At 39.9% G+C, this 27,599-nt stretch overlaps 1 protein-coding gene and 1 long non-coding RNA gene across 10 annotated transcripts in view; both read left to right on the top strand.

Annotated features, from left to right (window-relative positions):
• Window positions 1–27,599, top strand: part of KLF12 (KLF transcription factor 12) — a 521,468-nt gene that overhangs the window by 255,070 nt on the left and 238,799 nt on the right. The gene's annotated exons all lie outside the window — the stretch shown is intronic.
• The window catches only part of LOC132657302 (uncharacterized), a 63,054-nt gene continuing 35,526 nt past the window's right edge, over window positions 72–27,599 (top strand). The window contains exon 1 of the long non-coding RNA XR_009595277.1: window positions 72–27,532. This is a non-coding gene — a long non-coding RNA (uncharacterized LOC132657302). The remainder of the gene's footprint in view (window positions 27,533–27,599) is intronic.

The following is a 27,599-nucleotide window of genomic DNA, read 5'->3' as shown; positions in this document are numbered from 1 at the left end:
AGTCCCACTCTCACATCCATACATGACCACAGGAAAACCATAGCCTTGACTAGACGGACCTTAGTTGGTAAAGTAATGTCTCTGCTTTTGAATATGCTATCTAGGTTGCTCATAACTTTTCTTCCAAGGAGTAAGCGTCTTTTAATTTCATGGCTGCAGTCACCATCTGCGGTGATTTTGGAGCCACCAAAAATAAAGTCTGCCACTGTTTCCACTGTTTCCCCATCTATTTCCTATGAAATGATGGGCCCGGATACCATCATCTTCGTTTTCTGAATGTTGAGTTTTAAGCCAACTTTTTTACTCTCCACTTTGATTTTCATCAAGAGGTTTTTAGTTCCTCTTCACTTTCTGCAATAAGGGTGGTGTCATCTGCATATCTGAGGTTATTGATATTTCTCTTGGCAATCTGTGTGGATCACAATAAACTTTGGAAAATTCTGAAAGAGATGGGAATACCAGACCACCTAACCTACCTCTTGAGAAATCGGTATGCAGGCCAGGAAGCAACAGTTAGAACTGGACCTGGAACAACAGACTGGTTCCAAATAGGAAAAGGAGTACATCAAGGCCGTATATTGTCACCCTGCTTATTTAACTTCTATGCAGTGTACATCATGAGAAACACTGGAATGGAAGAAACACAAGCTGGAATCAAGATTGCCAGGAGAAATATCAATCACCTCAGATACGCAGATGACACCACCCTTATGGCAGAAAGTGAAGAGAAACTAAAAGGCCTCTTGATAAAAATAAAAGAGAGCGAAAAAGTTGGCTTAAAGGTCAACATTCAGAAAATGAAGATCATGGCATCTGATCCCATCACTTCATGGGAAATAGATGGGGAAACAGTGGAAACAGTGTCAGACTTTATTATTTTGGGCTCCAAAATCACTGCAGATGGTGACTGCAGCCATGAAATTAAAAGACGCTTATTCTTTGGAAGAAAAGTTATGACCAACCTAGATAGCATATTCAAAAGCAGAGACATTACTTTGCCGACTAAGGTCCGTCTAGTCAAGGCTATGGTTTTTCCTGTGGTCATGTATGGATGTGAGAGTGGGACTGTGAAGAAGGCTGAGCACCAAAGAATGGATGCTTTTGAACTGTGGTGTTGGAGAAGACTCTTGAGAGTCCCTTGGACTGCAAGGACATCCAACCAGTCCATTCTAAAGGAGATCAGCCCTGGGATTTCTTTGGAAGGCATGATGCTAAAGCTGAAACTCCAGTACTTTGGCCACTCATGCGAAGAGTTGACTCATTGGAGAAGACTTTGAAGGATTGAAGGCAGGAGGAGAAGGGGACGACAGAGGATGAGATGGCTGGATGGCATCACTGACTCGATGGACGTGAGTCTGAGTGAACTCCAGGAGTTGGTGATGGACAGGGAGGCCTGGCATGCTGCGATTCATGGGGTCGCAAAGAGTCGGACACGACTGAACTGAACTGAACTGAACTGAACTGAACTGAATCTTGATTCCAGCTTGTGTTTCTTCCAGTCCAGCATTTCTCATGATGTACTCTGCATAGAAGTTAAATAAGCAGGGTGACAATATACAGGCTTGACGCACTCCTTTTCCTATTTGAAACCAGTCTGTTGCTCCATGTCCAGTTCTAACTTTTGCTTCCTGACCTGCATACAGAGTTCTCAAGAGGCAGGTCAGGTGGTCTGGTATTCCCATCTCTTTCAGAATTTTCCACAGTTTATTGTGATCCACACAGTTAAAGGCTTTGGCATAGTCAAGAAAGCAGAAGTACATGTTTTTCTGAAACTCTCTTGCTTTTCCATGATCCAGCGGATGTTGGCAATTTGATCTCTGGTTCCTCTGCCTTTTCTAAAACCAGCTTGAACATCAGGGAGTTCACGGTTTACGTATTGCTGAAGCCTGGCTTGGAGAATTTTGAGCATTACTTTACTAGCATGTGAGATGAGTGCAGTTGTGTGGTAGTTTGAGCATTCTTTGGCATTGCCTTTCTTAGGGATTGGAATGAAAACTGACCTTTTCCAGTCCTGTAGCCAGTGCTGAGTTTTCCAAATTTGCTGAAACCTGGCTTGGCGAATTTTGAGCATTATTTTACTAGTGTGTGAGATGTTTTCTTTCAGGAGTTAATAATGTTGTAATAGACCTTCTTTTAAACAAGAAGTAAAAGGATAGGAAAAGATGTATCATGTATAATACACCAAATCAAAAAACAGACATGGTGCCCATATTAATATTAGATAAAATAGACTTAGAAACCAGAGGTAAAATAGAACATTTCATAATCGTAAGAAAGTCAGTTTTTAGAGGGCTTGACAGTCCATATTGGTTTTTTACCATAGGAAACCCTTGTGGTGATGTAGCATTATCCCTATTAGTAAATAAAATTGCAGAGATAGCTTGTTTAGTAAATAAAATTGCAGAGATAGCTTGTTTAGTAAATAAATTTGCAGAGATAGCTTGTGTCAGAGATACCACCAGTGAGTAAAAGGGATGTACTTGGAGTTTATGTATTCTAAATCTGAATCTTTTCACTATTGCAAGCTGTCTTAGAGAGTTTTATAACTAGTTATCATATTTCATATTCTCTGAGTTCAGATAATTTCTACTATAATATTAATGTTTAAGAAAAATTTTTGCAGCTCTTATGAAAAGTTTTAATTCACTGCCCCAGTAAGTGCGCATTTACCAATAGAAGTTCTGTGGCCACTGTACACAGTAGCCTGAAATAAATATGAACTCTTGGAATCTCTTTAACCTTAGCTCAGCTGATAAAGAATCCGCCTGCAACGCAGGTGACCCCGGTTCTATTCCTGGGTTGGGAAGATCCACTGGAGAAGGAATGTGCTCCCCACTCCAGTAATTTTGGGCTTCCCTGGTGCCTCAGTTAGTAAAGAATCTGCCTGCAATGTGGGAGACTTGGGTTTGATCTCTGGGTTGAGAAGATCCCCTGCAGAAGGAAAAGGCTACCCATTCCAGTATTCTGGCATGGAGAATTCCATGTACTGTATAGTCCATGGGGTTGCAAAGAGTGGGAGAGGGCTGAGTGACTTTCACTTTCACTTTGGTGAGGTTATAGAAGAGGAGAGGATTAAAAATATTTTACTGCATAGTATATGTTTTAATATAATGGTTTCAACAATTTTACCATCGGTAAAAATGTGCAAAAATATTCCCTGCTCATCACAGTGGAAAAATTTTGTTTCACTGGGTGTATCAAATTCAGCAATCAAGAAATTGAGCAGAGCTGACAGCACATATTAGATTCACCTTCTTGAAAACTCTGTCTCTCTGTCCTGGTATTTTGAGAATCCAGAATTTCATAAATAACAACATAGGGATGTCAACAATTGCTTTTTTTAAAAATTGGTTTACAAATTATGTCAGTGTCATTACTGAGGAAAATCTATGTTTTGCTACCAAGGCACATTTAACCTGGTGGCAAGTTTGATCAGTTTAACATGTTGCTGAATGGTCGTGTCTGTGGCCTGTGGAAAAATCTGTCTCTATGATCTGCTCAATCCATTTTCTTGTCTTAATGACATTTTTTCAGAACATTTTCTTAATTAAGAAATACATACTTGTCAATCATAAATGAGCTGTTATGTTCAGATGACTCATAGTCTCCATGACCAATTCTATTTCCAACTTTGCAATTTCATTGTTATACTCTTGTCTTAATTATGTCTTTTCAATAAAGCCATGCAGATGTTGATTGATATAGTCTTAAAGCCTGTATCTACTAAGCAAGACATTCTTATTGTTCTCTAAAATTAAGATGAAGAATGTTCTCAAGTGTTTTTTTTTGACCTAGGTTATATATTTTTTACTTCCAACTTGAAAGAAATTAATGCAGCTGTGGGTTTAAAACCTCAAACCTCCCTTGGCTAAGTCAGTTAAAACAGGGTAGTAGCATGAGTCTCCTGGGTCACTTCAAGTTATTCGCGTCATATAAAGATTCATGTCATACAAAGTATTGAAGCCCTTTAAAAGTGATTCATCAGGGACTTCCCTGGTGGTACAGTAGTTGAGTCTCTGTGCTTCCAATGCAGGGGATGCAGGTTCTGTCCCTGGTCAAGGAGCTGAAATCTCACATACCACATGGCACAGTCAAAAGATAAAAAAAAAAACTTTACATTAAAAAAAAAATCAATATATTGTGATATTTGCTGAAGAAAATAAAGAGGCAAATTGTTTGGAGTAAAGTATTTTCTATGAATAGTGCAAAGCCTGTTGGTACATTTTAGGGAGCTGACTGTCTGGAATTCATTTTTAGGCCCATATGTATAACCTATTCATGTACAAGATCATAAATTTTTCCCTCAGTCAATCTTGTACTCACTAAAAACTTTTGTCTTGCTGAAAATGTCTTGATTCTTCTACCAGCAACTATTTAGCAAAGGAACATGATTTTCCTACATGTAATTATTAATATGGTAAATAATTATCAATTACATGGTAAAACCCTTAATATCTATTATATCAAGTCATAAAATATAGAGAGAGACATTATCGCTTTCCATTCACCTTGCTCTCAATTTGCTCTCATTTCCCTCCCACCAAATTTTATTTGCCATGGTGACTTCTGATTTCCACATCAACGTTCCATAAATACATAAAAGTGGAAATTGTGTCCTTGTCCTCTTTGGGTTGTTGTCCTTGGGGTATATTCACATTTCTGTGAAGTGTTTTTGATTGACGGGAATGTTTCTGAGAAGGATGGGTAACATTTTCCTATATATTTAAATCCAGGGATAGTAAAGGGTGTAGAATTCAGCTAGAATAATAAAACTATATATATCATCCTTAACATAGTACCCTATGTATTAAGTAATTATTGTGAGAAGCAACTGCTCTTGGGATTGTTGTTCATCTGAATTTCTCCTTAACTTTATCATGTAAAATAATTTATATATATAAAGTAAAATAGATATTCATTTATTCACATGGATTTTGGAAAAACTGAACATTGGTGATGCTCTAGAGTTACTTTGTTTCATGTGACTTCATTATCAATTAAAAAATGGTACTGTGAATTTATATTTATACAATAGAAGTAATACATATTGATTTTGTGTTAATTAATATCTGCCTTTATGCATAATTTGCATTTAAAAATATGTCTTTAGTTCTGTATTCTTGAACTTTACTCAGAAATACTGTATCTCATTGTATGTAGTTAACTTTCCTTAATAATACAGAACTAGAAACAGTCATTACTGTGGAAAGCAATTGAAATGTTATTCAGAAATATATGGCCATGATAGTTAAAGGAATAATGATTTAAAAATTACTTTCTGTTTTGTTAACCAAAACTAACTTTTTTCTAGTGAATACTTATATAAAGCATTTTATTTCAAACTCCTATTTCCACAGAGATAAAATTATGTTGCCACCATTCAAAATTTCAGTTGTCTTGGAAAATGATTCTTCTACAGAAGTACAGAACTACGTGTAAGATGCAAAACTAGTACATGATACGTAATGTAGCCAGTTTCATTAATTAATATCTTTTGCTTTTTCTTATAGGAAAAATGACACATATCATTATACTATATAGCATTCTGAAATCGTTGGGGAAAAAGTCACCAAGTAATTGATATTATTAGTTTTTGAATCACATGAATTATCATCTTTATGCCTTGTACAACACCTTGCCATTATAAGAGACCTAAGGTCTTTGTTAGAAAAGAGTAAATTGTTCCCACATGCAGTGAAGTTGTATCTACATGATGTGACCTTCCTTTATGTAGCTGACATTATTTGCGAATGATCATTGTGTGTAGTGGCCCTTTGCAACCACCTGACATCTCGTGTTTATCATCTTGACTTTCTGTTGGCTTCCCATATCGTGATTTCAGTTCCCCTTATAGAATCTTTTACAACAAGGGAAAAGGAAACCATAACACCTTGCAGTTCCTAGACTCTCTTGCAGTCAGTAGGACTTTGGCCAGTGAGCTGCACCTACCTATAGAGAGATGTAGTATGGACAGTGCAGGGCAGGCTGTCTTTTGGGTGAGTGCAGTGTCAAGAACTTCTGGCTTTTGGGGTTGGTTTGACAGACTTTCTGGCACTGGATGCTAGAGGATTGTAGTTGTGAAATTTTCACTGGTAGAGACCTGGGATGTGGTTTATTTTTCCTCTTAACTATGTATGTTCCTTTAGAATGTAAACCTAGTTCACTGACCTACCAGATTTTCTGAACCAACAAGGACCTACTCTGTAGCACAGAGAATTTTGCTCAATGCTGTGTGGTAGCCTGGATGAGGGGGGAGTTTGGGGGAGAATGGATACATGTATACATGTGGCTGAGTCCCTTTGCTGTTCATTTCACTGTCACAACATCATTAATTGGCTATAACCCAATACAAACTAAAAAGGTTTTTAAACAATGAACTTACATTTAAAAAAATATAGTTCTGGTTGCTCAGCTGGTAAAGAATCTGCCTACAATGCAGGAGACCCCAGTTGAATTATTGGGTTGGGAAGATCTCCTGGAGAAGGGATAGGCTACCCACTTCAGTATTCTTGCCTGGAGAATTCAGTGGACAGAGAAACCAGGCAGATTACAATCCATGGGGTCGCAAAGAGTTGGGCTTCCCTGGTAGTGCAGTTGGTAAAGAATCCACCTGCAATGCGGGAGACCTGGGTTCGATCCCTGAGTTGGGGAGATCCTCTGGAGAAGGGAAGGACTACCCACTGCAATATTTGACCTGGAGAATTCCATGGACTGTATCGCAAAGAATCAGACATGACTGAGAGACTTTCACTTTTACTTTATGAGTAGCTTTCACTACTAAAACTACTCAGAGTAGATGCTGTTTGTAGCTGATACAGTGAGCTTTACTCATTTTCCAGCTTAAATGTATTAAGGCTTGCCTCTTTAAGTCTCTGTGGTGAAGTGTGTGGACTCTGGAGCCAGACTGGGTATGCTTATGTCCTGTCTCTAACATTTTTTCTGTGACCAGAGCAAACTACTTAATCTCTGTCTTATTTTCTTCATTTGTAAAATGGGGATTATAATTGTTGTTGTTCAGTTGCTCAGTCTTATTGGACTCTTTGCAACCCCATGGACTGCAGCATGCCAGCTTCCCTGTCCTTTACTATCTCCTGGAGCTTGCTCAAACTCATGTCCATTGAGTCAGTGATGCCATCCAACCATCTCATCCTCTGTCATCCCCTCTCATCCTGGCTCCAATCTTTCCCAGCATCAGGGCCTTTTCCAGTGAGTCGGCTCTTTGTATCAGGTTGGGAAAAGAATTGAAGCTTCAGCTTCAGGATCAGTCCTTCCAATGAATATTCAGGGTTGATATCCTTTAGGATTGACTGGTTTGATCTCCTTGCTGTCCAAGGGACTCTCAAGAGTCTTCTCCAACACCACAGTTCGAAAGCATCAATGAAGCTCAGACTTTTTATGGTCCAGCTTTCACACCTGACTACTGGAAAAACCATACCTTTAACTATACAGACCTTTGTAGGCAAAGTAATGTCTCTGCTTTTTAACATGCTGACTAGGTTTGTCATAGCTTTTCTTCCAAGGAGCAAACATTTTTTTAACTTCATGGCTGCAGTCACCGTCTGCAGTGATTTTGGAATCCAAGAAAATAAAGTCTGTCACTGTTTCCATTGTTTCAGGGAAGATAAAGGAGTTGATGCCCATTTGCTGCTAGCTGTTGCTTCAACCTAATACCCTCTCTGTCCCCATAGTTTGTTGAAATCATGGTTATCCTCCAAGTTCCAAGACAAAACTCTTTCTTGAATTTAGCATTCCCATTGATCTCTCTCTTCTCTGCACTTTTATTGACTCTGTCTGTAGTCACAACCTACCCAATTTAGCACTTAATTGAGCTCAAATGGCATCATGCATATTAACTCTCAGCTTGATTTCCAGCACATTCATTCATTAGTTCAGTCTCAGAACAATCATTTATGGTGCTGGTTGTTAGGAACCAAGGTATAGTCTGACTTGAAGGAGGCCCATGGTTTATCTGGAGAAGGAAATGGCAACCCACTCCAGTTTTCTTGCCTAGAGACTCCCGTGGACACAGGAGCCTGGTGGGCTGCTGTCCATAAGGTTGCACTGTCAAACACGACTGAAGCGACTTAGCATGCATGCATGCATTGGAGAAGGACATGGCAACCCACTCCAGTATTCTTGCCTGGAGAATCCCAGGGACAGAGAAGCCTGGTGGGCTGCTGTCTATGGGGTCGCCCAGAGTCGGACACAACTGAAGCGACTTAGCAGCAGCAGTAAGCAGCATGGTTTATCAGGAAGATGATACTAGTGTTAATAATCCCCAAAAGAATAGTTATGGAGGGTGCTATTCATGGGCACTTCTGGTCCCTGGTACCATCTCATCTAACATTCCTGGTAGTCCCACAGTGATCGTCTCTACTTTACCGACAAGGATGGCTGTGTTAAGAATTGTTACGTAATTTCTCTGAGATCACATTACTTCTCAGTGTCAGAACCAGCTATGTTTGAACTCGAGACAATGATGTTTGTTTTTTTTGGTGCTACTAAGCTACTCTTTAGCAAATGCTAGATTTCTAGCATTCTAGGTGAAACTTTCATGTAAAATCGTTGATTTTTACAGATCTTGAAGAATAATTCTCATTATTTTATTATCACGTCTCATGAAAAATATTTATTAGAATGTTATCTGTTGATGAGTTGAATGAATTTGACTTTGCTAATCTAACTTTGCATTTCTTTGGCATTGGGAATATACTTCCTCTGGCTTCTTTAGAGTTTTGTCTTCTGAAGGAAAAATGATGACAACACTACTGCTTTGTATCTGTATGTATCCTTTGTGTAACTCTGAGGACTTTATTCTTTGTTATTGTTTGATGTTGGCATAAATGTAGTGAGAAGATAGAACAGAATACTGTGATCACTATTTTTCATATGAAAAATTGGGAATATAACAATGCAATCATTTGCCAAAAACCCAGAGATAATCAGTGGCAATTGTGAGATTTTTAACCCAGGGCTTCTAACCCATTAGTTAAAGAGTTTGAAAGTGAAAGTGAATGCGCTCAGTCCTGTCTGACTCTTTGTGGCCCCTACAGGGCTCCTCTGTCCATGGCATTTTTCCAGGCAAGAGTACTGCTGCCTGCCAATTTTAAATGCTGATGGATTTTCAGTAGAGTTGTGGACAGACAAGCACCCTAGAAGTCCTCTTGGCCTTAAGTGGTGCTGGTTACTGTTGGTATTAGGGAGTGCCAGCTTGGTGATACCAATGGAAATGGATTTGGTCTCGATGTCATGGTTTGGAGAGGAAGTACAGAGAAGATGAAAAGCTATTCTTGAGTAGATGGAGATAGTGTGCAAACACATCAGTGGGAATGGGGCTTATCTTTCTAGATATGCCATCTCAGAGCAGATTTTTCAGAGTTAAAGTGTAATTCATCCCTTTGTTTGGGCAATGGAAGTTTGTTACTTGTATACGAAGGAAGGATGCTGGTGTAGTAACTTTTGAGGAGTGATCCATGCTCTCTTGGACTCTCCCTCTCTTAGCCCATGTACTGGTTTCTCTCCTCTTCCTCACCTCCTCATCTGGGTTTTCCCCCACTTTTGCTGTGGTGTTGAATTTGTAAGCCTGTGTGGGTGTGCCAGAATTCATTTAGATGAATTTGGAATTATCGATATTTGTTCACATAAAAGCTGTGTTATAGTTAAGTGGCTAGACGTTTGAGTTTCATGCTTCACACCCTTTTAAATTCTTTATGCCATTTCATTTATCCAATATGATTTCATTATAATTCTGCGTAACACTCTGGGAATCATTCATGGGATTGCTTTGGGCCCATTATTTTTATGGACTGCGAGTGCTGCTTCTGTCGTGTTCTCAGTTAGAGCCCTAAAATGGTGCGAGTGTGATTCTAGAGATGCTCCGTTTTACAGAAATCATGCAGTACTATAGATGTGCGGTGTGTTTAGCTTGATTCTGCATAGCTACAATTACTTGGGTAATTCAAGCAGAGAAACCACACGCACTTAAACTGAACCGCTTATTACGTCTTTCACGGATTAGAGTGATTTAGTCTGAGCAGTTTTGCAAAGTAAGTTATCCTTCTACAGCACCTTTGGTTCTCAGTTATTTATTTATTTATTCACTCTAAAAAAGATCTGGGGCGAGGGGCAGTAAGCAGATATACCTGGGAGAACACTGAAAATACAGTTAGGTGTGCATGTCAGGTTTTAGGATATTATACTTTGTTGTGTATTGATGTACTTTGTTGTTTATAGAGCTGGTCATGCTGGCCCGGAGTGCCGCTTTGCATCTGTGAATATCCTTTTCATGTATCACAGCAGTTTTCTCTGCCTTACACCTTGATTTTTGTATCAATTCAATGAGAAGGTGGAATCGGTCCCTTTAAATGTCAGTGAGGATTGTGAGGACGTTGCAGAAAGAGTAGACTGAGGGAGATTCTGATAGTGCTGGGCCCTCTTTCTCCCTCAGCCTTTGAGTTCCTGTGGAGCCCAGCAAATTCCCACTGTCAGGCTCCAGCATTGTATTTTCAGTGCCAATTACCACGGAATTGTGAGATATGTACTTAACTCTGCCTTTGAAGAAGCAGTTCACATTTTCATCAGTGACATTTTATTTTACGTCTTCTCTACTAAGAGAGTGAATGACTCATTTGGGTGTTAAAAGATACTTGAACTGTTTAAAATATTGATGTTATAAGTGCCATAACTTGGAAGCTGAGACATGAAAATTGGCATTTAAATGATGTCTCCAAAGATTCCACCTCTTTTGTGCAGAATGAGACTCGCTATCAGAGTGAAGCTGCGGTTTCAGGTTCTGAATTCAGCTCTGAGAGCTTGGCAGTGGGGCTGCAGTGGCTGGCAAGCTCCACATAAAGCCACCCTGCAGAGGGGCCAGGGGGTTAATATCTACTCTCTGCTCTCAGGGCCAAGCAGGAGCCCAATGCATGATTTTTCTAGGGTAGTTTTTTTCTAATTGCTCATCTGAATTGGTGTCTTTTTCTTTTTTCTTTTTAGTTTGACAAGGCTTTGAGGTTAGCCAAAATCTCACACAGTACCTATGGCAGTTCATACAGTAGGTTCTTGACAGATATTTGTTTCCTTTTATTTTATCGAGCTTCACTAGAAATCTGAGATCCTGTGTTTACGTTCACGTGACAGTTTTGGAAGTTTTGCTGCCTAGATTCCTGATTCTGTCTCTTCTGACATGGATGGTGTCACCTCTGATGTGGATGGTCCAAGAGCATCTGCCTTTCTGCTGGAGGAGATGGATCACATCTGAAAAGAACAAAATATATGAACAAATTATATGCAATCTTAAAAGACCCATGTCACACCATTCCCCTCTCTCACTTTCCCTTTCATTTTCCAACAGCCTGTCTTTCCTTTCCCTTTGGTAGTGGACTTTTCTGCCTTTGTCATCCCTTATCAGTTGGAGATGAGTGTAGGTGAAAGTTGAGTGTTAACATGAGAGTCAACACAAATACCCCAGTGTATGTTTTTTTTAGGTCAACATTTTATTGTTTTAAGATGGAAAATAGTTATCTCATAAATATTGTGTTTGTGTGTGTGAGAAGAGAGAGATTGAAAGTCCAGGACACTTTGGCTACAGGAAAGGAGCATAATGGCTTTTATTTAAATAATCATGGTCTTAGAAAAATTTGCCAGAACTATGAGAAAATGGTAGTTTTAACTTTTCTCAATAATAAAAATAATATTAAAAATAAATTATCTATTTTCCTTTTCCTGTTAATACCTAATTCTTTTACTTTCCTTTTTTTTAAAAAAAATATCTTCTTATTTGGCTTGTAGAACAATCCTGACCTGAGAACACTCTTTGGAGACGAGTAATAACTGGTGAACTATTTCTCTTGTTGGCAAAATGGCAGCTATCACTTATACTTCCTATCACTGTTATTAAGTCTGGCTGAAATCATCTTGAGGTGAGAACAGTACCGCAGTTTTCTGGAATTTTTAGGAAAATTAGAATCATTGAAGAAAAATCTGGCAAAGCCTTTATTAGTAAAATATTACAAAAATTTTTATACAGTGGGCTAGCTTCTTGATTTTGCTGGTCTTCTCCGTGGACAAAGAGATGTTAATCTCATCTTCTGTTCTGTAGCGTACTTGAAATACACAAATGATCTGTTTATCACACAAGGAGAATATCTGTAGAATTTCCTACGTAGGCCATTGAAGGGGCTGGAAGAGGAAGAGGCAAACACAGGTTTGACCCTCAGCTCATTCGTAAAGTCTCTAAGGCAAAGACAGGATCAAGTAATTTTCAGTATATATAGAATATGGATATTTTGCTCTTTGGTGTGTGTGTGCGTACTTAGTTGTGTCTGACTCTTTGCAGCCACATGGACTGTAGCCTGCCAGGCTCGTCTGTCTGGAAATTTCCAGGCAAGAATACTGGAGTGGATTGCCATTTCCTCCTCCAGGGGATCTTCCCATCCCAGGATTGAACCTGCATCTACATCTCTTGCATTGACAGGCTGATTCTTTACCCTTGTGCCACCTGGGAAGCCCTTGGAGGTAATGTCAGTATAATTGGGAAATAGTTCAGTTGAAACTAGGCAATAAATTCATTCAGTTAAATGGAATTTAGGTACCAGAAAGCATCATCCAGTAGTAGAAGTCAGATTCTTTGCACTGCTCAAAGCATTTGACTTCCCTATGGAAAAACAACAGCAATGAAGATTTTGTGCGGTGTTGTTTATTGATCCTGCAAGAATGTAATAGGAAGTCCACAGATTCTGAAGCTTTTTTTTTTTTTCTTTATAACTTGTGGGTGTGATTACAGAGTTTGAATATTTCTTTTGATCCTTATCCTATGAAGAGGTTATTTCCTTCTACCTGATGGTATGGAGAACACCTGAAATAAGTTCAAAAGACATGGTATCCAGAAATCTTACCACATGGGTTTTCAGTGTGTGTGCTGTTTACTCCCTAGGGGAGGTACTTTTAAAATACTTGAGTTACTCTAACACTAACCAAGCCCCCCCACCCCCCAAAAAAATTGAATTTATCTCTAGATATTAAATTGACAGGGCAGGTGAGACCAGTGTTTATTAACAGATATTTGTTTCAGTCTTTTTTTTTTCCTTTCAATTTTTGGCTGCATGGGGTCTCTGTGTGCAGGCTGCTCTCTGGGTGCCGTATACGGGCTTCTCATTGAGGTAGCTTCGTCTGGTACAGGGCACAGGCTCTAGAGCCAGTGGGCTTTAATAGTTGTACATGGGCTTAGTTGCCCCACAGCATTTGGGACCTTCTCAGACCAGGAATCCAACACGTATCCCCTGCAAGGCAGATTGGAAGGCAGATTCTTAACCACTGGACCAGCAAAGAAATCTCTGTCTTTTAACGTATATGATTACATTTGATTCTTATAATGATGTCTTCAGTGGAGGAAATAAAGTCTCAGAAGTGTCAAGTGTCCATCTGACATCAAATCTTAGGAGTGTTCTTTCAACTATACACAGAAACTGAAAAAGTGCTATCTTAAGGGTATTCTCTGATAGACATGTAAGATAGGGAAACCTAATATGTGAGCATTTATCCCCTCTGCTTTTGCAGCTTCTTTTTTGTTCTGGGTCTTTGTTACACAATATCTGGAGAATTAGAGAAAGGGGACTTTTGAGGATGGGGGAGTAGAAGAGATAGAACAGGGGAAAGAGCATGCTCTCATTTATTCTGAAAAGGGCAGAACCCTGTTGCTGAGGGAGAGAGTAATTGATTTTGAAAGAGTATGCAGGGATGGGATAGGGAGATTGAACGTAAGAGCCGAAGTAAAACATTCGCAAGTTTGAATAGAGTTTAAAAATTTGGTGGGTGGGGCAGGATAGGTCTACCAAGTGTTCCAGGTTTTGAAAATGGAAGTAAGGGCATTTTTCTAGTTTGTGTATTATGATCACATTTTAACTTTTCCTTGAGAGACTTGACTAAACATCTAGATTGTTTACTGAAGATCGGGTTGGAATTTCTTTCAAGGGCACATTGCCGTGCCTGGCCCATGCAGTAGCTCACCTCCACGTGGGTTACATTTTGAGTTGGGTCATTTGTAGTGATGTGGGTGGACCTAGAGCCTGTCATACAGAGGGAAGTAAGTCAGAAAGAGAAAAACAAATATTGTATATTAATGCATTCATATGGAATCTAGAAAAATGGTACTGATGAGCCTATTTCCAAGACAACAATAGAAACTCAGACATAGAGAATCGAGTTATGGATACAGTGGGGGGAAGGAGAGAGTGGGACGAATTGCGGGAGTAGCATTGACATATTGGAGAAGGCAATGGCAATCCACTCCAGTACTCTTGCCTGGAAAATCCCATGGATGGAGGAACCTGGTAGGCTGCAGTCCATGACGTTGCACAGAGTCCAACACGACTGAAGCGACTTAGTAGCAGCAGCATTGACATATATACACGACCATGTGTAAAATAGACAGCTGGTGGGAAGCTGCTGGATAGCGCAGGGAGCTCAGCTCAGTGCTCTGTGATTACATGGGATGGGGGAGTGGGAGGGAGGCACAAGAGAGAGGGGATGTGTATATATGTATACTTACAGCTGATCCACATTGTTGTATAGAAGAAACTAACATAACTTTTAAAGGAATTATACTCCATTTAATATTTTAAAGGAATTATACTCCAATTAAAAAATAAATTAAAAAAAGTAAATGCACATACATGCACGTACTCATATACACTGCATAGATCTACGTATATGAATATAGTTATGCATATATAAATTGATGTTATATATTTATACATACAGAAAATACAAATATATATGTGTACATAGTTGTACAATATGTTTGTTTATATAACTAGCAGTTATTTTACACATAAATAAATTTGTATGCATGGATACCAAATGCTTCTCATAGTATTGGCAGATTGTTATAGTGTTTAGAACGGGTTTTTCAGACTGCTTTATATTTCTCCAAATTTGAATGGGAAAAGGCATCAACACTGGAGCTGCTGACAGGAGATGGGGAATATCCTGACAGTATAATCCCTCCATGGAATCTGGGGTAACTGCTGCTGCTGGCTGGACTTCCTTCCTCGCCATATGTTGAGAAAATTTAGGAGAGAAAGATTTGTAAGAGATAAAGCATTGATAGTAGCAGTCAACTTAGATGTCTCTCAGATGCAGGTCGAGAATCTAAGGATACATCAGAGTCTATGGAAGGACCACTCTGGTGTATTAGAACATGCCTTGCATAGGGATTGGAAACATTTGCTCTTTAACATTGTGAATCCTTGAGGAGTTATTTTGCTTTTCATGGTGTGTTACTATAATACCCAGAATTCTGGATGCGTTCAAATGGTATGCTAAAGATTCCTTCATGACAACATGATGTATCATGTTGATAATGTAGTTAGAAATTGAAGATTAATAATAAAATGTAGCCTAAAATAAGCAGGATCATTTGACCCATTAGGACAAACTGCAGAGTAATGTAGCCAGTTTTTATAAGTTTAATTGTTGAGAAAATTTTAAATGTTGATGCAAGGTAGTCTTAAAAAAGGTTCATTTGATTTTCTAACTATACGGTTCTAGATTTAGGATATAGAGGAAGACAGCTTTCTTCCCTCTATCAAGACAAGCAAAGTCAAGAGAGAAAGTCCGCGTTGCCTCTGAGCAGCCTAGAGAGATCATATCCTTGAGTACTCATGGTATAGTCTGTGCTAGATCTTGCTATAGCTGTCAAAATTCTATTGGGCGGGAGAGAGGTTAGCAAATTTTCTGGGTTTGCTAACCCATTTGTGGATAACCCTCTGGAAATTTTCATGGTAGTTCTTGAGTGGCTTAAACTCTTAATTAGCTCTCTGTATTAGAATTCTTCGAGGAACACCAGAACTTATTCTATGAGTCCTGTATCAATTTTGGGGCTTTTTAAAGCGACCATTTGGCATCTGGGTATCTCCTTCAGCCTAGGCTGCACTCCTGGGGTGCTTACAAGGACTTCCGTTGGCTCTTGAAATCCAGGGTAGGACCTGCTCAGTGAGTTAGTATCTTTTGTTTGACTGCAGGACAGCAATTTTGCTTGTGGCATTTGGCAGTGTTCTGCAGTCTGACTGGTGTTCAGAAGAGTCAAATTGACCATCTATTCAGAGGTACTGATGTGTTTCAGACCTTTAGGACTTTGGCAGCACAATTCAAAACAGAAGAATTAAGAGTAAATGAAGCAACATTAAAGGACCTAATAGGAGTAGGGATGAGAGCACATCAGTGGAAAAGCTCAGTGGCAAATTAGGGTTCTCTTAACAGTCCTGAGGTTCTGGCAGGAGAAATCCAGTGTCTAGCCAAAGGCAGGATCAGGTGGTAGGAAATAAGTCCTTGTTGAGTAACTCTTTTACTGGCAATCTTTCTTTTCCTCTGGTTTTGATTGTTAAGTAGCTCTCTAAATGTTCTCTTTGTATTCGGTAAAGGTCTTGAATCTGAACAAGCTTAGGTCCTGTATGATTCACATCACAGGAGTTGGGTTTATTTACTTTGTTATGAGGTATTAAAATGTATCAAATGTTAGAAGTATTAATATAGTCCTGTGTAAGAACCCCTGTACAGTACAAGGGAGTGAGATGAAACATGTGCCCGGTAGACATTTATGTAATTCATCTACACTGTGGAGGGGAGAACTGAGTTCTTCTAGGAGCAATTTAAGAGCAAGAGCAGTAGAAATACTTGTAGACTGAATGTAGACATTCCAGTGGTGGAATTTCAAGGTAGAAACATATTGCCATGGAAACAAATATGAGTAGGAGTAAGGAGAGGTAACAATTGCAGAGGGAAGTATTTTTTGGAAAAAATGGAGGCAAGAAAAATGCGTTTTTCAGTTTAACTCACTCGTAAGTGTGTTTGCCAAGTCAGCACTCACTTTTGTACTGTCCTCCTGGTTCTTTTCACTCACAGTCTTATATGTGAAATATCTATATACATGTATATTTTTAACTAGACTAAACACTTAAAGATTAACTGCTCTTTTACTAGATCCAGCTTTTAAAATAGAATAAACCCTTAAAGATGTAAATAAAGGTCAGGAGTGACGTCTTTTTCATTTCTTGCTGTGCCTTCACAATGGAAAATGCTCAACAAATGTTCAGTTTGTATCCTTCATTTAATTTCATTGTAAAAGTGCCTTCTGAATACTGATTGTGTGCAGGGCATTGTTCTAGGTGCTGTAGGCACACCAAGCACATAAGACATAATCTCTGATATAGAGTTTATACTCAGGAAGCAGAATGAGGTAGTTGCAGGGAGAATAATATTAGGTAACTGTATTTATAACTGATTTGCTAGATTTAGCACTTTACATTATTTCATTCAATTCTTCTGGCACACCTAGGTGAAGTGAAGTCGTTCAGTCGTGTCCGACTCTTTGCAAACACATCGACGGTAACTGACCAGGCTCCTCCGTCCATGGGATTCTCCAGGCAAGAATACTGGAGTGGGTTGCCATTTCCTTCTCCAGGGGATCTTCCCGACCCAGGGATTGAACCTGGGTCTCCCGCCTTGCAGGCAGACGCTTTAACCTCTGAGCCACCAGGGAAGCCCCGGCACACCTAGGGGTTAGGTATTATTCTCCTCTTCCTCAAAGAAACTGAGTCTCAGGAAAGGTATGCCAGTCACTGTGACAACTACAAGTAGGTGGCAGGGTCCATCTTGATGCCTGGTGTAAACCAAAGCCAGGCTCTTAAAATATACCTCTGTATTGCCATTGTATATGTATATGGTGAGTAGTATGGGAAAGTACAAAAGTATAGGTTCTAAAACTTATTAAGAAATTTCTGAGCATGGAGTGATTGTATTATAGTTCAGCAGATCTGGAAAAACTCCAAAGTGGTGACATCTGATACAGACCAGGAAAAGGTTAGTATGAGCCTGTGAGGAATCAGTCTCAGCAGAGGGAACAGTATCAAGAATGGTTGAAATGTATAATTTCTGTATGAATGATATGTGTTGACTGTTTAGTAGCACTTATAAAAAATAATCACTTTTCTAGCATATAAAGTGGATACAAAGAAAATGGAGTGTTTTCTCAAGTCCGTGCTTAGCAGACACTCAGTATGCAGCACATGCTAGACCTCAGATGGTATATGTTTACTGATGTTTCCTCAAATTTGGACAGTAGTTAGTTAGAGTTTTATTTAAAGTCGTGACTGTTGGGACTTCCCTTGTGGCCCAGCGGTTGATCGCACACTTCCAGTGCAGGGAGCACAGGTTCGATCCCTGGTCTGATCATAAGGATCCTGCATGCTGTGTGGTGCAGCCACATAAATAAATAAAGACATGACTGACGTTTGACTTAGTTGGGTGCAACAGTGGCCCAGGGAATACCAGTGTACACATTTCTACCTTCAGAATCATTGTTTACAATGTTTTATTGCTTTGAAAGTGTGTTTTATACCCATTAATTGGGGACAGATGAAGTTAACAATTAAATAAAATTATGCCATTGGAAGGGCAGTCCTAGAATACCGATAGCAAGATGCTAACATCCTAATTCCTTATCGCCCATTTCTTTGTTAAATATTAATGCACTAATATATATGGCCACAGTCAGCCACTGACATTTCTGCTTTATCTCCCCATACATCAGAGTTACATGATGGTACTTAAGCCTTCATTTACAAAATAACTTGCACATTCTGGCTAATTCATCATAACCACTTCCTAAGGGTCCTTATTTAACTACTAGGATTGCTATTCTCTAGGCAGAAAATAGAGACAAAGACATTGACGGTCTTTATTTGCATTGACTATTAAGTATTATACTAAAATGCCATGTTCAGTATAATGATATTAATTTCGCTTTGGAATTTTCAAATTTTGGGTTCTGGGATAGTTGATGGGTAGATTCTTGCATGGGAGACAGACAGTCTTCTACCATAGGCAACTAGAGATCTTTACTAGATTTGATAGCTCTGGTCCTTGTGGTCTTTGTCAGTTCTGGAATTCAACAAGTCTATAGTTTAGCGAGGTGTTATTTCTCTGAGTAACTATACAAAATAGTAGCCATTATGTTACATTATTAACTTTTAAAAACCTTTTTTGTATAAGTAACAGGTTTTTACCAAATTAGAATACTGTTTATTTCCTGTTTCACAAAGGATTTATTCTTTAAAAAAAAAAAAAGTGTTTATTGAGTTTGTTACAGGGCTGGTTCTGTTGTTTTATATTTTCATTTTTTGGCCATGAGGAATGTGGGGTCTTAGCTCCCCAGCCAAGAATCGAACCCGCAGCCTCTTGCATTAGAAGGTGAAGTCTGAACCACTGGACTGCCGGGGAAGTCCCAGGCTTAAGACTTTTTAATTAATGCAGTTAGATCACTCCAGATACCATTCTAAAAATCTATGCAGATCAGCAAGCATGGTTAAAACTCTAAAACCCCAAGCTTTAGAAGTAGTAGTAAGACAGAACACTACGAACTTCAAATTCTCTGTAGTAGGAAGGTAAACACAAATGTCTAGAAAACATATTTCTTATTTCCCTGCTCAAGCCTTTGTGGAGAACTGGGTTTTTCATGAAAGTATACAGAAAAGTGAAGATGGAATTGAGCTAAAATCAACCCTCAAGAGAGAAAATCAATCCTAAATTCAAAAGCACTAAACAAGAGGTCAGGGTAGCTCAGAGCACTGACTACAGGAAAAGGATTTGAAATTCGTTTGACCCATGCCATGACAGTAGTGGTAAAGAACCCTCCTGCCCAGGCAAGAGACATAAGAGACGTGGGTTTTGACCCCTGGGTCGGGAAGATCCCTTGGAGGAGGGCATGGCAACCCGCTCCAGTATTCTTGCCTGGAGAATCCATGGACAGAAGAGCTCGGTGGGCTACAGTCCACGTGGTCACAAAGAGTTGAGCACTACTGAGGCCATGAAATTAAAAGACGCTTACTCCTTGGAAGAAAAGGTATGACCAATCTAGATAGTATATTCAAAAGCAAAGACATTACTTTGCCGACTAAGGTCCGTCTAGTCAAGGCTATGGTTTTTCCAGTGGTCATGCATGGATGTGAGAGTTGGACTGTGAAGAAGGCTGAGCGCTGAAGAATTGATGCTTTTGAACTGTGGTGTTGGAGAAGACTCTTGAGAGTCCCTTGGACTACAAGGAGATGCAACCAGTCCATTCTGAAGGAGATCAGCCCTGGGAATTCTTTGGAAGGAATGATGCTAAAGCTGAAACTCCAGTACTTTGGCCACCCATGCGAAGAGTTGACTCATTGGAAAAGACTCTGATGCTGGGAGGGATTGGGGGCAGGAGGAGAAGGGGACGACAGAGGATGAGATGGCTGGATGGCATCACGGACTCGATGGATGTGAGTCTGAGTGAACTCCGGGAGATGGTGATGGACAGGGAGGCCTGGCGTGCTGCAGTTCATGGGGTTGCAAAGAGTTGGACACGACTGAGCAATTGAACTGAACTGAACTGATCTGAGGCGACTTAGCACTCACAGACGATCCATGCAAACAGTCTTGGAAAGGCAGCGCATCTGGGGAAAAGCAGTGGGAGGCTAAATAAATGGCCCCTAAAGATGTGTATGTTAGAATCCTTGGAATCTTTGAATTTTATCTTGTTCTCGGAAAAAGAGACTGTGTACATGTGATTACATTAAGGATTATGTGTTGGGAAGGTGATCCTGGGTTATCTGGGTGGACCTGAAGTGACAGCACGAGGGCCCTTATTAGAGGGAGCCTGCCTGGGATGTGCGTGCAGAAGAGAGAGGGAGCCCGCATGGGATGTGTGTCCAGAAGAGAAGGCAATGTGAGGACAGGAGCCAGAGGTGGAGAGATGCAGCCACAGGCCCAGGAGCACCAGAATCCACTAGAAACTACAAGACTGAGAATAAATTCTCACTGAGAACTTTCCCAGAGACGCATTCCTTTTAGCTACATATGACTTATTTAAAGCTTCTGGATTCCAGAACTATAAAAAAATGTAAATTTCTACTATTTTAAGCCATTAAATTTCTGGTAGTTTGTTACAGCATCCAAAGGAAACTGGTACAGAGATGAAATGAGAAATTTACCTTTAAGAAGTCTCTGGTGAAAGCATGAAGAAGCAGAGGGGAATTTAAGATCCTGAAGACACAACACACTGAAAAATAGATGGAAAGCGTACAACTTCCCCAGCTCATCATCCCCACAAACGATTCATTGAAGAAACGTTTATATGTTTTACAGTGTACAAATTTTGTACAATTCATGCAAATTAAAGTACATTTTTGCTACACTAACAGAAGAGGGCAGTCTAAAATTGTATTAATCCCACCAAACCTTTGCCATTTTTCATGAAATGAAATAAACATTCTTCAGAACTATTCTAAGATAAAAACAAAATGAGAATCAAAATCTCCTTAGTTGATGAATATTCCCTTCATAGAAAACTAACACAGTGCTGCAAACTGAATTAAATATTCCTAAACGATTATTCGGAACTATAGGGGAGCAGGGCTTCCCAGGTGGCGCCTGGTGGTAAGAACCTGCTTGCCAATGCAGGAGATATGAGAGATGTGGGTTCAATCTCTGGGTTGGAAAGATCCCCTGAAGGAGGGCGTGGGAACCCACTCCCATGTTCTTGACTGGAGAATCCCCATGGACAGAGGAGCCTGGCAGGCTACAGTCCATGGGGTTGCAAAGAGTCGGACATGACTGAAGTGACTTAGTGTGTGTAGGGGAGAAAACCTTTCTGTCAAAACTTTAAGAACAGAGATGGACTAAAAACGGGAAGAAGTGAAATGCAATTTAACTGAACATAGGAAAGAAATGAAAAAGTAGGTAAAATAATAAGCTATAAAGTCTATAAATTGTCAGGGGCTCAAGGTGGGGAGTGGATTAAAATAGGAAAACTTACTGAGGGGCATTGAAGACAAAGGCACGTAACTAAGAGAATGAAAATAAAGTGAAGTTAAAATTAGTTTCACAGAAAATTGTTGAAGTAGAAGATAGAGCGGATCTAGCCTGTGGATAATTGGAATCCTTGGAAAAGAAAAATGAACTAGGACTAACATTTAAGATCCTGAAAGACACAACACACTAAAAAATAGATGGAAAGCATACAACTTCCCCAGCTCATCATCCCCACAAATGATTCATTGAAGAAATGTTTATGTTTTACAGTGTACAAATTTTGTCGCAATTTTACTTGCAACTGTTGACTTTGATAAGTTATCTACGAGCATTTTATAACCCCCCCCCCAAAACTTGCTTGAATTAAAAGAAGACCTGAAGGTGCATATTGGAAGGTATTTCCAGGTTCCTAGGAAAATTGTAAAAAAATGATCAACTATATATTTCCTAGTAGAAAAGTAGTGAACTTTGAAGAAAATAATTTTATCATATATAGCAGGCATTGTCAAACTACATATAACGGCCAGTTGTGTAGAATTCAAGCTACAAACTGCTTCTACATATATTTTTTAAAGAGTTAGAAAACAAAAATATGTGACAAAAAGCATATGTGGCCCACAATGCCTAAAATAACTTACTGCTTAGCTCCTAAGAAAATGTTTGCTGACGGCTGGCCTAACAGGCAAAAGCAAACAAAGAATCAATCAAGTAATAGAAGTATTTAGGATGGCATCAGACATCTCCAAAGAATATACAAAGAAAAGCAGCAATTCAAGAAATTCAAGTGTGAATTCCAAGTGTGAACCATGAATTTCATATCCAGCCAAGCTCTTAAGTATAAATCTGTAGAAAAACTGTTCTAAACAAGCAAGAGCTCAAGGACTTCAGCATCCAGTGAGCTCTTCTTGAAACATCAGCAGGATGAGTTTTGGCAACCAAGACATGACTGGGAAAATATTGGCAAAGTGTTGTGATAGTGAACATTTAATGGATTTACTTGTAGTTCTAAGCCTGAAAAAAAAAAATGTCGATTCATAAATGGGAGAATAATACATCAGTGTTCTGACAACGTTGAAAGAAAGCACTCATTCAGTTTTAACATGGTTTGTGGGTTAGTTGCAACTATTGACTTTGATAATTAGAAAATGGTTATATAAGAGTGTATTCAACTCATTCTTAGTATACTGACATGCTGATGTACTAAGGATAAAAGGTCTCTGTGTCTGAAACTTATCCTGAAATATTCAGGAAAAAATAGATATATTTGTACACAGGTGTGTAATTGTGTATGTACATACCTGTAAACACATTTTTGTGTGTTTATATCTGTAAATGTTTTTAGATAGATGTAGATGTATCGACAGACGGTTAAGTGAATGGGTATGCTGCTGCTGCTGCTGCTGCCAAGTCGCTTCATTCGTGTCCTACTCTGTGTGACCCCATAGACGGCAGCCCACCAGGCTCCCCCGTCCCTGGGATTCTCCAGGCAAGAACACTGGAGTAGGTTGCCATTTCCTTCTCCAATGCATGAAAGTGAAAAGTAAAAGAGAAGTCTCTCAGTTTTGTCCGACTCTTAGTGACTCCATGGACTACAGCCTACCAGGCTCCTCCATCCATGGAATTTCCAGGCAAGAGTACTGGAGTGGGGTGCTATTGCCTTCTCCAAAGTGAATGGGTATAGTTTTGTTCAAATGCATGTAAAAAGAGTGACATTTTAAAACCCAGGTTGAAGGGTATATGGGATTTTTATTGTATCTTGTTATAATTTTCATGTACATTTAAAATTATTTCAAAGTAAAATGTAGCCAAAAATTGACACAAAAGGGGTCATAAGAGAGACTGCTGTAATAGCCCTGATTGTTGTCTCCTACATTTTTATTTTTTGAAGAAAGAACATGAAGGTAGAGGCCCTTCTCTGTTGTGTCCGCCAACCTTATTCTGATTTTCCAGACTCAGGCATATAGTCAAAAGCCTGGCAGAGAATTTAGCTATTTGGATATTTATAACTTCATAGATACTCATTGAAGGGGAAGGTTCATTTGCTCATTCAGCATATATTGGGTGCATGACTCTAAGTGCACTGGAGATTGAGAGGTAGTAAAAATGTCTCATTTCAGTGAAACTCTTGGACCTGAAACCTGCTGCAAAACTTTCCATCAGTGAGGGTGTGCACCACTAGGCCAGGGTCCCAGAGGATGAGTAGATGTGTTTCCTCGTGGCTGCCAGCACTCACAGCAGAATGATCCATGCAGGAAGAGTGGGCCTGTGAGAGGTGGACAAGAGGGACAAAGTCAGGGCTTTGTGCTGGTAGACCGAAGAATATCATCAGGGCTGGATTGCAAGATCAAGACTTTCAATGGGAACTTCGAGGGACAGGATCAGATGTCAGACATAAGTCAAAAATGAAATTTTAGTTTGGTCAAAGTGGTTTGGGATATACACTGGAAAAGTCTGGGTTCATGGGCTTTTTGTTGATATTGGCAAGAAATAGCCAGTTGGCTTACCGACCTAGGACTGGACTGCCCAGGGACCAGCAAAGATGAAAAATCAGTTCATTTAATTCGTAGAGATATAGTACAAATCATTTCTTACAAAACACTTGACTGATCTCATCCTTCTGTACTGACTTTTTTCTTTCAACAAGGAAAATACTTCTAAAGCTATTTAAGATGCAGTCATAGTGTGTATTGCTGTGTTTAGAAGTTTGGCATATACTGCTTTTACTGTATAGTCTTTAAAGTGCTGTAGTTAAAATGAGGCTTCCCTGGTGGTTCATTGGTAAAGAATCCATCTGCAATGTAGGAGACGTGGGTTCAGTTCCTGGGTCAGGAAGATCCCCTGGAGAAGGAAATGACAACCCATTCCAGTATTCTTGCCTGGGAAATCCCATGGACAGAAGAGCCTGCTGGGCTACAGTCCATGGGGTCACAAAGAGTCAGACACGACTTAGTGGCTGAGCGCAAGCATGGTTAACAAGAGTAGTTGAAAATACATTGACGGTAATATTAATTTGTACTAAAGTGCTTTAAAAAACAATAAATTTTAGCAACAACTATTTTATTTGAAAGGTATGAAAAGCTTATTTTGTTTTTGTGTGTGCTAAGTTCAAATCTTAGCACCAAAGAATTGATGCTTTTGAACTGTGCTGTTGGAGAAGACTCTTGAGAGTCCCTTGAACTGCAAGGAAATGAAAGCAGTCAATCCTAAAGGAAATCAGTCCTGAATATTCATTGGAAGGACTGATGCTAAAGCTGAAACTCCAATACTTTGGCCACCTGAGGCAAAGAACTGACTCACTAGAAAAGTCTTTGATGCTGGGAAAGATTGAAGGCAAGAGGAGAAGGGGCCAACAGGGTTGGATGGCATCACCGACTTGAGGGACTTGAGCTTGAGCACACTCTGGGAGTTGGTGATGGACAAGAAAGCTTGGTGTGCTTCAGTCCCTGGGGTTATAAAGAGTTGGGCACGACTGAGTGACTGAACTGAAGTTCAAATCTGCCCTTTCTGTCCTTATTGGCATCAATGCTTGCTTTCATTTGCTGAACCAGCCAGTTCCATCCCCTCTATTTTTCTCTGTGAGAGTCAAGGGGGTGAAAATCCACTCCTGGGGACTTATATCAAGGGAAGGGTAGAACAGTCATGTTGATACTTAGCCTCTCACATTGCTGCTTCTGCTCACCTGCCTGCTGATTAACAGGACAGACAACCAGGCTGAATGGAATGCAGGCTGTCACTTACAGGTGATGGTGAAAATGATGGTGAAAATTATGGCGAAGCTGACAAATCACCCAGGTCCTTGTCACTGGGCTATGGGTCCCAAATGCTATATCAGCTGGGTTTTTTTCCTACAGGTATATCTAAGGGTTTTTGCAAAGGAAACTCTAAAATCACCTATTAAATTCTAAATTGAGGATTACGTGATATATGATGGAAAGGGGATGTGAAGAGAGGAAAGCACGTGATAATGGAAGATAGGAGTAGTGCAACCATGCCACACATACCCTGAGCCTAGTTCTGAGTTTGGCGGTGCAGTGGTGAGAAATGGTGTCATGTCAGAGCTGATAGTGGACCGGAGAAGACAGACGTGTGTCGCAGATTTGTATGCTGTGCTTGGGGGGAAAGAAGCCCCACACAGAACCCAGCCTGGGAGGAGATTAGGTGAGGTGACATGGAGAAGGTAACTTGGAGATGAGCTCAAAAGACACATTGATGACACGAAGAGATATGGAGAAGGATGGTCAAGAGAGAGGGAAAGTTTCAGGCCAAGGGGAGGAGGCATGAGGCTGCATGCTGTGTGTGAGGGCAGTGTAGCACCTTGTGTTATAGTAGGAAGAAAGAGAAACAAAGGAGTTAAGAATGACTCACAGACTTAGCACACAAACTTACGGTTGTTGCAGGGGAAGGGACAGTTAGGGAGTTTGGTATGGTCATATACACACTGCTGTATTCAACATGGATGACCAATAAGGACCTACTGTATGGCACATGAAACTCTGCTCAGTGTTATGTGGCAGCCTGGATGGGAGGGCGTTTTGGAGGAGAATGGATACATGCATATGTATGGCTGAGTCCCTTTTCACCTGAAACGGTCACAATTTTGTTAATAGGTTACACCCCAATACAAAACATGGTTATATCAGATTACTGCAAACCTTGTGTCTTCAAACAACAGAAACAGATTTTCTCCCACCTTTGGAGAAGTCCAAAATTAAGTGTTGGAGGGCCACACTCACTGTGAAAGCTGTATAGGAAGATCCTTTCTCGCTTCTTTTAGCTTTTGGTGTTTGCCAAGGTCCTTGGCCATTAGATGCGTTACCCCAACCCCTGTCTCCGTTTGTATTTCTGTCTCAGTGTCTCTTTGAAGAAACCCTGTCACAGTGGACTAAGAGCCCACCCTAGTCCAGTCTTAACTAATTATATCTGGAACAACTCTATTTCCAAATAAGGTCACAGTCTGAGGCTCTGGAGATTAGGAATTCAGCGTATCATTTTGCAGGACACAGTTCACTTAGAACAATGTCCCCAAAGGAGTGTTCATGTTTCTTTTTGCTCTTCGGAGTTGCTTAAAGGAAGACCAGGCTTCCCCGGTGGCTCAGCAATAAAGAATCCGCCTGCAATGCAGGAGACCCCGGTTTGATTCCTGGGTCAGGAGGATCTGCTGGAGGGGGTATGGGAACCCACTCCAGTGTTCTTGCTTGGAAAATCCTATGTACAGAGGAGCCTGGTGGGCTGTGATCAACAGAGTCGCCAAGAGTCAGACATGACTGAAGGGACTGAGCAGAGCACAAAGCAGGCCACTCAGTGGGAAGCTTCCCTTGTGGCCTTATAAACTCTGGGGATTTTTTAAACATATGGAGGACAAATGAGCAGACTTTGCCATAGTGAACTTAGAAACCATTAAATTAGCTCAAGTGGCTCTGTTTACAAGTAAACAATCGGTAGCATTTTTCTAAGAAGCTAGTTTAGAACCTACTTTCTTCTGGGAGTTTTTGTGAAGGAGCAGTAAGTAGTTAGGCTCTTTAGCATAGCCTTACTTAGAGCAAAACAAAACAGAAAACAACAACAGCAGAAAAACCCCAAATCATTCAACTCTGGATATACCCTACCTTAAATCATTGTACCTTATAGAAGCATAAAAGGAGCAGAAACATTAGAGAAACTGTAGGCCTCTGGCCTACAAAACAGTTTTATTTAAAAGGTTATGTTTACTTTGTTTTTTTTTTTTTTTTTTTGCAGTGTGTATCTTTTATTTTTATTTTTTTTAA

Source organism: Ovis aries, chromosome 10 (genome assembly GCF_016772045.2).
Source record: "Ovis aries strain OAR_USU_Benz2616 breed Rambouillet chromosome 10, ARS-UI_Ramb_v3.0, whole genome shotgun sequence".
NCBI classification, from domain to species: Eukaryota; Metazoa; Chordata; class Mammalia; order Artiodactyla; family Bovidae; genus Ovis; species Ovis aries.
The sequence above is the reverse complement of the archived record's forward strand: the minus strand, read 5'-3'. Positions and strand labels throughout refer to the sequence as shown.